Below are 10943 nucleotides of genomic sequence, written 5' to 3' on the forward strand. Positions count from 1 at the left end.
CTCAGGAGACAGAGACAGGCGGATTTCTGAGTTCAAGGCTAGCCTGGTCTACATGGTGTGTTCCAGGACAGCCAGGACTACACAGAGAAACCCTGTCTCAAAAAACAAAAAAACAAAAATGAAAACCATCATTATTTTTAACAATTTTGTCTTATATGAGAATTGTATTCTGTGTATAATGCATTAGATTCTTGGACTAACTCTTGATTGTATATTTCTATTTATCATGTTCTGACAAATCATTTTTATTAAAATGAGGTGTGATTTTAAAGATTTCTCAGGTAATTAAAATATTAGTCATGGAGTAAATCTTGGTAGAGCTGGAAAAGTCTTTAAATCATTTTGAACCAGAGAGCGATAATTTCAATAAGCAATCCTATTGTTTAATGAGGACTGCTTTTCACGTTTCCAACTCAAAATAAAAACATATGTGAATCACGGATGCTAATTCTTTAACTCGGCATTTGTGAAATATTTTTCTAGCTGCAGAGTTTACACTGAGTGTGAAGGTCTTGTAATGCAAGCCGGTTGTTCCATAGACATTTTGTCAAAAAAATTACTGAGACATATCTGTAGCTACTTAAGAATTTTGTTGAAACTAAGAATAAAAAGCAAAAGTTGGTTGAAATACATTTGATAGGCTTTGGGCATTTTAAACCAACATTAGCTTTCTATTCTACAGCTTCACTGAAAGTCATTGTCATCATTGGGTGGGTTAAAATTTCCAGTGTCCCTGTGCCCCTTGTCTTTGTTGTCTGTTAAAAGATTGATTTAAGCAATGGGCATGGGGATACACACCTGTGATTCCAGTAATTTGGGAGGCTGAGGTAGCAGCAATGAAGCTTTGATACCAGCTTAGGCAAAGTTGTCCTTCCATGACCTAACTTATAAATAAATAAACAGCTAAATAAATGAGTGGGTGAATCTACGACTATTCATTTATAAGTGCTTGCTAGGTACTACCCTTGAATTATCCTAAGAAGAATGAAAAAAGCATATTTGCAGAACACAAAAACTTAGTCTTCTAATACTAGTTCAATGGCAAAATCAACGCAAGTGAAATAATGAGAAAACAATGTAAGATAAACTACATTGAATGCATGTTGTAGGGATTATGAAAACAATGTATGAAAATAGCAGGTCTGAAACCCCTAGAGGATGTTCCTTTGTGGCAAGCTCAAGGAGGTTTGGAAAAAGGGTAAAACATTAAAAGCTAAAAAGAAGCTTCAGAAGTCCTCTTATGATGAAAAAAAGGGGGGTTTGAAGTGTGTTTTTGGGATTGGGCTTCCTTTCTGGCCTCCTAGGTTTCCATTTGCAAAACAAAAGCTAGGGATTTGCCCAAAGTAAAGGACTCCTGATACCATCAATGGGTAAACAGATTGCTTGAGCTGTCATCTATTTAATCCATTGAAAAGATAAATTACCAGAGGTGCCAGACCTCCTCCTATTTGCCAGATTCAGTCAACTGTGAGCAGCAAATATCTTTGGATTTTATCTTTTACTAACAACATAGAGTCCTTTTCCCTTGTCACTGTTATTTTCTAAATAATACAACTGCCATTTTATCTAATGATTTAAAGTACACTATAGGATTCGCATAGGTTAGACGCAAATGCAAGAGTCCAGCAACCAATCTACAGATGTGCGCTGGAGACTGTATTGGACGTACTTACTGTAGAAACATAAAACACTTGTGACTCTTGTCTTACAATCATTGAATACTACATTATAGAATGTCTTGCTTTTGTCTACAGATATTTTGTGTTACTTTTTATATGGGGCTATTAAGTACCTAATGCTGTCTACCTAATTGACACATACTACATTTTGTTTTTATTTTTTTTTTAGGTATTAAGAACTTTTTTAAAAATAAAACAGAGTCTCTCTATGTGGCCCTGGTTTGTCTGTAGCTCACATAGATCCTCCTGCCTCTTCCTCTTGAATACTGGAATTAAAGGCACAGGCAACTATGCCTGGTATTGTTTTATTTTAAAAATTATTATTATTATTACTATCACCATCAGTATCATCGTTATCACTACATGTTTCACTGTGTCTAAGTTCTGGGTTGCCTTGAAAAGTCAGCTTGCATCAGAAAAATGAGAATTGCCTTTTCTTCACCAACCCAATACTATGACCACCAAATACAGCCCATCCAAAACGTAATCAGGAAAGCTACTTAGTATGCCAGTGCATACATACAGTGACTACCTATAGAATTTAGTTGACTATTTCCAGGAGTTTGCTCTCTCCTGCCAACATGAGTTCCAGACATGGAATTCAGGTCATCATTAGGCTAGCACTGCAAGGTTTTTGGCAACTGAGACATCTTGCTGTCCTTTTTTGTTTTGTGTTTTGAAATCTGTCCTTGCACTGTAGCCTAGGTTATCCTGAAACTCAAGGTGATATTCCTGGTTCAACTTCTTAAATACTAGGATTGTAACACTTTGCTTTTAGAAGACATATGAATAAGGCTGTAACTTATAAGAATGTCAAGATAGGTGAGCGTGCTACTCTCTATTGATCAACTTGTGTGTCTAGGTTATAAAGTATTGTTTTGAGTGAAATATTTGAATTGAAATCTTAACCAGAATGTAAATTTCAACCATTCAAGGTTTCAGGAAAAGAAAGTTCTGCTAAAGATATCTTGAATAATGTTGGGAATAAATCATAAAGCACATTTAAAAACCCATAATCATCATGCTTTGGGGTCTTAAAGAAATTATGGCTTATCTGTTAGAATTGGTTGCTTAATTTTTGAATATGTTCAGAACACATTTTGGTGAAGTTCAGAGTCTGTGTCTCTTTTTCTTGGGAGTATGCCTGTGTGTGTGTGTAAGAGAGAAAAAGAGAGAATATACATACATAATCATTTAAAATACTATCACTATTTACTATTTCTGCAACAATTCCAATGTTTCAATATTTGAGTCTGTATCTACTAAATATGCAAAATAACATACTAAAAAACAAAGATACTGACAATGTTGAATGAGTGGATGAACTTTGCACAATCGAGCTAACTCAAAATAAAGCCAGCTACAAAGATCATGTGTTGTTATGATTCTAGTTACATGCAATTTACAAAAAAAAGGAAGCTAGTGGTTTCTAAGGAGGAGAAGAGTTGGAGGAAAATAAAAAATTGGAGCTCATGGGGGAAGGGGTTCCTTTTAGGGCAATGGTTCTCAACCTGTGGGTTGCAACCACTTGCATACCAGATATCCTGTATATCCGACATTTACATTACATTAACAGTAGCAAGATTCATTAACAGTAGCAAATTTACAGTTACTGTTATGAAGTAGCCATGAAGTAATTTTATGTTTAGGGTCACTACAACATGAGGAACTGTATTGAAGGGTCACATCATTAGGAATTTTGAGAACCACTGCTCAAGGGTTTGAGGGAAAAGATGTAAAAATAGATTGTGTTTGTTGCACAATGAATTGGCTAAAAACTATTGAGTTATACCCTTAAAAAGTGAACTGTATGGTATAAAAGTTAAATCTCAGTAAAACTGTTGCTGCAAGAGAGGGGGGGAGGGAGAGAAAAAGGAAGACAGAGTGTGAATGAGGGATAGGGGAGCTTAGGCACAAGGCAAACAATACTAATGAGACCACAGCATGACGGCAGAAAACAAGTAGTAGATCTGAAATCACAAGATGTTTCTGAACCCATAGAACTCAAAAGGTCCCTTGAAGATAAATAATCCATTTTTTGATCAGTGTGAACCCCTGTTTGGCAGATATTGAAAAAAAAATGCAATTCAGTTTACCAAAATTAAGAGTTAAGATAAATGTTACAAGATTATTTTAAATTAAACTGGAAGCAGAATTCTGGTAGCAAAAGATTACATGTTTTTTCTTTAATATTTTTAGAACAGTTTGAGTCACCATATGACAAGCAATTCAAAGATTTAAATCATAGACCATTTTTAAATGTAACTTGCAGTTATAAAGTTAATTGGATATTTGTCTAAATATCGGAGGGGTTCTATTACAAATGTCATAGAAGGCTTACCTACAAGAATTTTTGCTCTCACCAGGCAACATCTCTTGGTAGCACTTTTCGTTCAACTAGTGGACAAAGGCAAAGAGACAGGAATAAAAATCAATCCTTTTTCACAACCTAGAACCCATTGTTCATAGGAGTTTTGATACATATAAAAAGGAACATGATACTTAAACAAGAGGAAAGAAACATCTCTGGGTTATTTCAACATCAAATATGTGCTGGCTGGGTTGTTTACCAATGTCATCCGATTACCTGGTAGAAGGGTGCAAGCAGACAGGAAAGCTGTCTTCCCACTAGAGCACCCCATTCATATACTGAACAGGCAAAATGACTTCCAGGTAGTGGACAAGATCCCATAGGTTTTTAACTAAGCCTAACAAAGTGCTACAAACATTTGTGTTTATGTAGACAGAAGGGTGTACATGTGGGCGTGCTTCTGTGGGTGGAAGGCCAGCTGTCATCCTGTGTCCTTGTCCACCCATAATTTTTTGAGATAAGATCTCTCACTGTTAACTGAGGCTTTCTCATTAGACTAGACTGGATAGTCAGCTAATCTTAGGGTTCTACTTGTCTTTCTAGCACCAAGATTACACATGGGTGCCTCTGTGGCCAGTTTTTTAAATATATTTTTTTTTTAGTATTTTGAGATTATACTAATGTGCTGTCTAGTTTTATGTCAACATGACACAAGAAGGAGTCGTAATCTCAGTTGAGAAAATGCCTCCAGAAGGCCAGACTGTAGAAAAGCTTATAGGGTATTAATTAGTGATTGATGGGGGAGGGCCCAGCCCATTGTGGATGTGGATACTCCTGGGCTATAGGTTCTCGGTTCTATATGAAAGTAGGCTGAGCAAGTCATGGGGAGTAAGCCAGTAAGCAGCACCCCTCTTGGCCTCTGCACCAGCTCCTGTGTACTGGTCTTGTGTGAGCTCCCGCTCTGATTCCCTTCAGTGATGAACAGCAATGTGAAACATAACCGAGATAAACCCTTTCTTCCCCATGGTTTTTCATCACAGCGATAGTAACTAAGACAAACATTTTAATCCTCAAACCTTTCCTATGTCTCCCCTCTCCTTGCTGCCTCTCAAATTCATGGTCATTATTGTTGTATGCATGCCTTCGTGTGTGCGTGTGTGTGTGTGTGTGTGTGTGTGTGTGTGTGTGTATGTGGAGGTGTGTGCTTATATTTTGAGACATGTCTCTTTGTGCAGTCTGGCTGGCTTTGTGCAACAAGCTACGCTTGAACTCATAGAGACCCTCCTGACTTTGCCTCTTGAAAGTTGGGATTAAAGTCATGTAACCATCATGCCCCACATATATGCCTAAATATATAAATAAAATCTGTTTGGTCTGGATAATGTTACTTGCATGTATGTTTTCAGGGCTGACCATATAGTATTAGAAAATCCCTCTGGCAGTGAGTGGGGAGAGTGTTGTTTAGGGAGCAGGAAAATGGGGATAGGGCACAGAAGATAGAAAAGCAGAAGGGAAGATATGAGGAAGGACATCAGGCTTTTAATGTGGATGATAGGAATCTGAAATCAGGTCCCTATGCTTGCTTGGCAAACACATTACTGACTAAGCTATCTCCTACTTTCATACAAAATTAATATTAAAAAAAAATGGGCTGGAGAGATGGCTTAGTTGGTAAGAGCATATCATTGTTCTTGTAGAAGACAAGTTTGATTCTCAACACCCACACTGGATGACCCACAATTGCCTGTAACTCCAACTTGAGGGCATAAGATGACCTCTATAGATAGGAGCACTCTTGGTGCAAATACACCCTACCTTAATTAAAAATAATATTAATTAAAAAAATAAAAATTCAAACACATTATAGAATCCCCAATAAAGTATATCATATAAGATCATATTACTAAGAAATATTTTTAAGTCAAGAGTCAGCAATATTTGTTGAAAAGGACTGGGATTTTCAACGTGTGTTTGTGGATGCTGGGTGGCATTACTCCAGGGCTTGAGAATGCTAGCCAAGCGTTCTGCACTCGAGCCACACCCCAGCCTATGCATACCAAGTATTCCTTGCATACAGGTCATATAATCTCTTTTAAGGACTCAGGTCTGTTGTAGTAACACAGAAGCAACCATACAAAGCAGGTAAGCAAATGGATGTAGGAGTGTAGCATACAGTAGATAAGCCATCTATCACCAAGTGATGTGTCCAGTCTATAGCTGTTTTCTAGTTCTAGTTCTTTCTTTTTTGTTTATCTGTTGTGCTTTAGAGACAGGGTCTCCCTGTGTAGCGTAGGATTGCCTCTTGCTCACTGTATAGCCCAGGCTTGCCTGTATATACAGAGACCCTCCTTTTTTAGTTTTCTCAGTATTGGGATTACAGACACTGCTCCTGGCTCCAGAATTGTATGTTTTTTTTTAATGTTGTTTTAAAAATTAGTATACAAAGTATTAGGTTTTGTTATGGCACTTTCAAACAAAATTCTACCCTATATAATCTCCCCCAGTCCCTTTAGTCCGCTCATATCCACCCCACATCTTTTCCTGCTTTCTTGTCTTACATGCCCTATTCCTCTTCTCTTCCTAAATACCTATCTTTCCCTCCTTTGTAGCTCATAGGGTATACTCACATTGGTAACAATTCATACACATGTCTATTCATTAATAAGTACAATCTGCATATGCAATAAAATGGAACTTTTGTCTTTCAGACTCCAGATCACCCCACTTAATATTTTCCAGATTCATCTATTTTCTTAATTTTGTTTTTCACTGCAATTGAGTAAATTAATAGTCTCAAGGGATATTCATTAAGAAGTATATCATGATAGGATATGAAATAGATTAAAATATGAATTAGAGCCTGGTGTGGAAACTTATGCCTCTCGTCTTAGTACCCAGTGGCCTGTGACAAGAAGCATACAATGACTAAGGCTAGCTTTAGCTGTGTACGCCAAGGTTAGTTTGGACTATAGTATATTACAATATCTCAAACAAACAAGCAAACAAACAAACAACAACAACAACAAAGGCCAGCATGATAGAAATGACTGCAATCTCAGCACTCAAGAGGTGTATAGAGGAGTATAAGGAATTAAAAGTCACCCTTGGTAACATACCGAGTTTTTGGCTAGCCATGGCTACATGAGACTGTTTCAGTTAGGCAAACTTTAATTAGTGAATCAAATAGAAATAAGCATCCTTGCTTTATCATTTATAATCTTAAATAGCAAACTGACAGATGACTATCTGCTTCCTTTTCTTTTCACTTTTAAAATGCCAATGCAATTCTACTGGTAAAATTTTACTGGAGAGAAAATGCAAGTCATAACTATAATCACTACTCGTTATGAACATGTGTCTCTATGACATGTTCCTTCAAGAATTTTATAAACATTGCCATGTTTAATGCTAACCATTCTTCCCTACTAGTAGCATTATTCCCATTTTCAGGTAAGAAAATAAGGTTTACAGAAACTTCTATCAGGCGTAATGGTACACACCTCTAATCCCACCATTTGAGAGACTGAGGCAGGATAATAATGAATCCCAGACCAAATTAGGCTATATAGTAAGTCTGCCTGAAAGTACAGTATATAGGACTTGGGATGTAGTTCAGTTGGTAGAGCACTTGCCTAGCATGCACAATGAAACCTTAGTTTTGATCACGGCCACTATGTAATGTGGGCACAGTAGCACATAGCTGTAACGCCAGTACTCAGAACATGAAGGCAGATGGATTAAAAATTCAGTGTCATCCTTGGCCACATAAAGTTTTTAAGGCTACAAACCAGGGAGAATTCGCAGTGGTTACACATGTTTGTCACCTAGCTTGACTAGCAGAATTCGATCCTAGAAACCCACATAGTAGAAGAGAATTGACTTCCCCAGATATCCTCCACAAACCTATGTAATATACATATATGTACACACAAAAGGTAAACAAATGTAATAATAACAACAACAGCAATAAAAATAATAATAGAAAGTTTGAGGCCAACTTGGTCTACTTGAGGTCTTATCTCAAAAACAAATAAACAGTAATCCCAGCACTAGGGAGGCAGAGGCAGGCGGATCTCTGTGAGTTCGAGACCAGCCTGGTCTACAAGAGCTAGTTCCAGGACAGGCTCCAAAGCTACAGAGAAACCCTGTCTCGAAAAAACCAAAAAAAAAAAAAAATAAACAGGTCTGTGAGATGGCTCAGTGACTTTTAAGCTACTTGCCACCAAGCTTGATAACTTGTGTTCAATCCCTGGAGTTCAAATGGCAGAAAGAACAGACTTCTACATGTTTTCTTTGACTTGTAGATGCATGCTGCAGCATGCATGCATTCTGCTACACCAGCACTTCTAGCCCACAAAATAAAGTAGTACTTTAAATAAACCCAAATTATAACACTACTTATGACTCCACCTTTCTTCTCAATTCCATGCTCAGGTCTGAATGTTAGTAACCACCCCCCCCCACTTCCTTTTAAGTCCTAAATTCTCATCAATAAGGAGTTGGTATTAAAAAGTGAGATATTTGGGGGGGTCAATAAATAAATAATAAATGTAAATTTTATTTAAAAATTAATAAGAAGTAGACAAACAAAAAACACATCAAAATTCTGTGGAAGCAGAGCAGGAAGATTAACACAAGGCTATTCTGGACACATAGTAAGTTCCAGGCCAACTCGGCTTACGTAGGGAGATCCTGTAACACCCCCCCCCCAAAAAAAAATCAAGTGAAAACAACAAAACAAAATGAACAGATTAAGTAACTTTTGCCCAAGATAAGTTTAGCCAATGAAAGAAGACTTGGGGTATGTGGAAGCAATGATTCTGTCTCATGTCTGACTATATAATCCATAATTGCAGCCAGGGGATTTTATAGAAAACATTGCTGAACTTCAGTCCTATGAAATAAAGCATAAATAACACTACTTACGACTTTACTTTCTTCTCCCTTCCATGAAAAATTAATTTACTCATAGGCAGTAACTTTCTTAGCTAAGCATATTGATTTCATGCTTTGATGTGAATGTTAGTAAGTTTTCCACCCTCCATTCAACTTTTGAATGTTAATTGAAAATTGGGGTGTTTGGGTGGTGATTTGGTCAAATGGATGGAACTCTCATGAATGGTATTACTGTCCTTATAAAAGTGACCTCAGCACCAGTCCATGGTGTACACGCCTTTAAGACCAGCACTCAGGAGGCAGAGGCAGGTGGACGCTGTGAGTTCAAGGCCAGCCTGGTCTACAGAGCAAGTGTCATTACAGGCTCCAAAGTTACACAGAGAAACCCTGTCTCAAACAAAACAAGAACAACAAAAAGTGGCTGCTGGCTGCTGTCTTGTCTCAGCCATGTGAGGACACTTGATGGCATCATCAATACTGCCGTGTCCTAACATGACCTGCAGTCTGTCTCCTGGAACTTGATCTTTTTTAGATGCCTTACTCTCTAGTTTGTGACCAGTGAATTTCTATTGTTTAGAAATCATAAGTATTAGTCTAAGATGGTGGTCCTCAACCTTCCTAACGATTCAATCCTTTAATACAGTTCCTCATGTTGTGGTGAGCCCCAACAAGAAATTATTTCATTACCACTTCATAACTATAATTTTGTTACTTCTATGAATTGTATGTAAATATCTAATATGCAGGGTATCTGATATGTGACTCCCAAAGGGGTTGTGACCCACAGGTTGAGAACCACCAATCTAAGGTAATTTATTAGAGTAACATAATCAGGATAAGACATCAGATTTATAACTAGACTGCTGTTAGCTGTGTATAATAGCATTCTTCTTACTTTGTCTTCATTCACCCATGGCATTTTCTTTTCACCAAATAAAATTCTTAGTTTTCAGCAAGTAAAAAAAAAACACTAAGAAGGAAAGTAGAACTATATTCCTTTTGCTCAGGAATACTAATGCTGTGGGACAATAGTCTTATACCCTGTCACTTGTATTGTTTTAATAAAATGCTGATTGGCCAGTAGCCAGGCAGGAAGTACAGGTGGGGCAACCAGGCAGAAGGTGTTGCAAGGAGGGAGGCTTGTTGGTTCCCGGCCCGCCCAGCTAGCTTACACCTGAAATAATTATACTGAAACTGCATTAATTAAATTACTGCTTGGCGCATTAGCTCTAACTTCTTATTAACTAACTCTTACATCTTAGTTTAACTCATTTCTATTAATCTATATATCACCATGAGGTCATGACCTACCAGCAACGTTCCAGCAGGTCTATTTCTGGTGGTGGCACCATGGCGTCTCTCTGACTCTGATTTCTTCCTCCCAGAATTCAGTTCCATCTTCCCTGCCTATCTAAGTTCTGCCCCATCAATAGGCCAGGGCAGTTTTTTTTTTTATTCATTAACCAATGAAAGATGCACATAGACAGAAGAACCTCCCACACCAAGGAAGTATGACCAAAACAGGACAATTCTGGGAAGAGGAAAGGGTTGGTCTGCAGTTATCACCCAGACACAGAGGAAGCAAGATAAGAATGCCTCACTGATAAAAGGTAGCAAGCCACGTGGCTAACACAGATAAGAATTATGGGTTAACGTAGGATGTAAGTGTTAATAAGAAGCCTGAGCTACTAGGCCAACCAGTTTATAATTAATGTAGCTCTTTGTGTGTTTCTTTGGGACTGAACGGTTTTGGGATGGGTGGGACAGAAATCTTCTGTCAATATACTAACAGTGTTGCTTTTGTACTATTAAGACTAAAAGCAGCCAAGCATGGCAGTGAATATTTGTAATCTTAGAATGTGGGGGCTGATACAAGAACATCACCGGGAGTTTAAAACCAGCTAGGGCTACAAAATGAGACTCTATTCAATACAACAACCACTACAACAAAAACTAGAAGAATGAAGAGTTTTAGGTTTTAGGCTATATTCTATTAAAATATTACTATATATATATATATATATATAATTTTAATGAAAGGTTTTGTCATATCTGTT

General features: G+C 37.5%; 1 non-coding gene across 1 annotated transcript; it reads left to right on the top strand.

The window, feature by feature from the left end:
• The first annotated feature begins 4050 nt into the window (after nucleotides 1-4050).
• LOC121441085 lies at nucleotides 4051-4177 on the top strand. The gene has a single exon (XR_005973428.1). It is a non-coding gene; the product is annotated as a small nucleolar RNA SNORA40 (small nucleolar RNA).
• The last annotated feature ends 6766 nt before the right edge of the window (nucleotides 4178-10943 follow it).

The sequence above is a fragment of the Microtus oregoni genome, unplaced genomic scaffold, assembly GCF_018167655.1.
Source record: "Microtus oregoni isolate MIOR12 unplaced genomic scaffold, Mior012 000073F_001, whole genome shotgun sequence".
NCBI lineage: Eukaryota > Metazoa > Chordata > Mammalia > Rodentia > Cricetidae > Microtus > Microtus oregoni.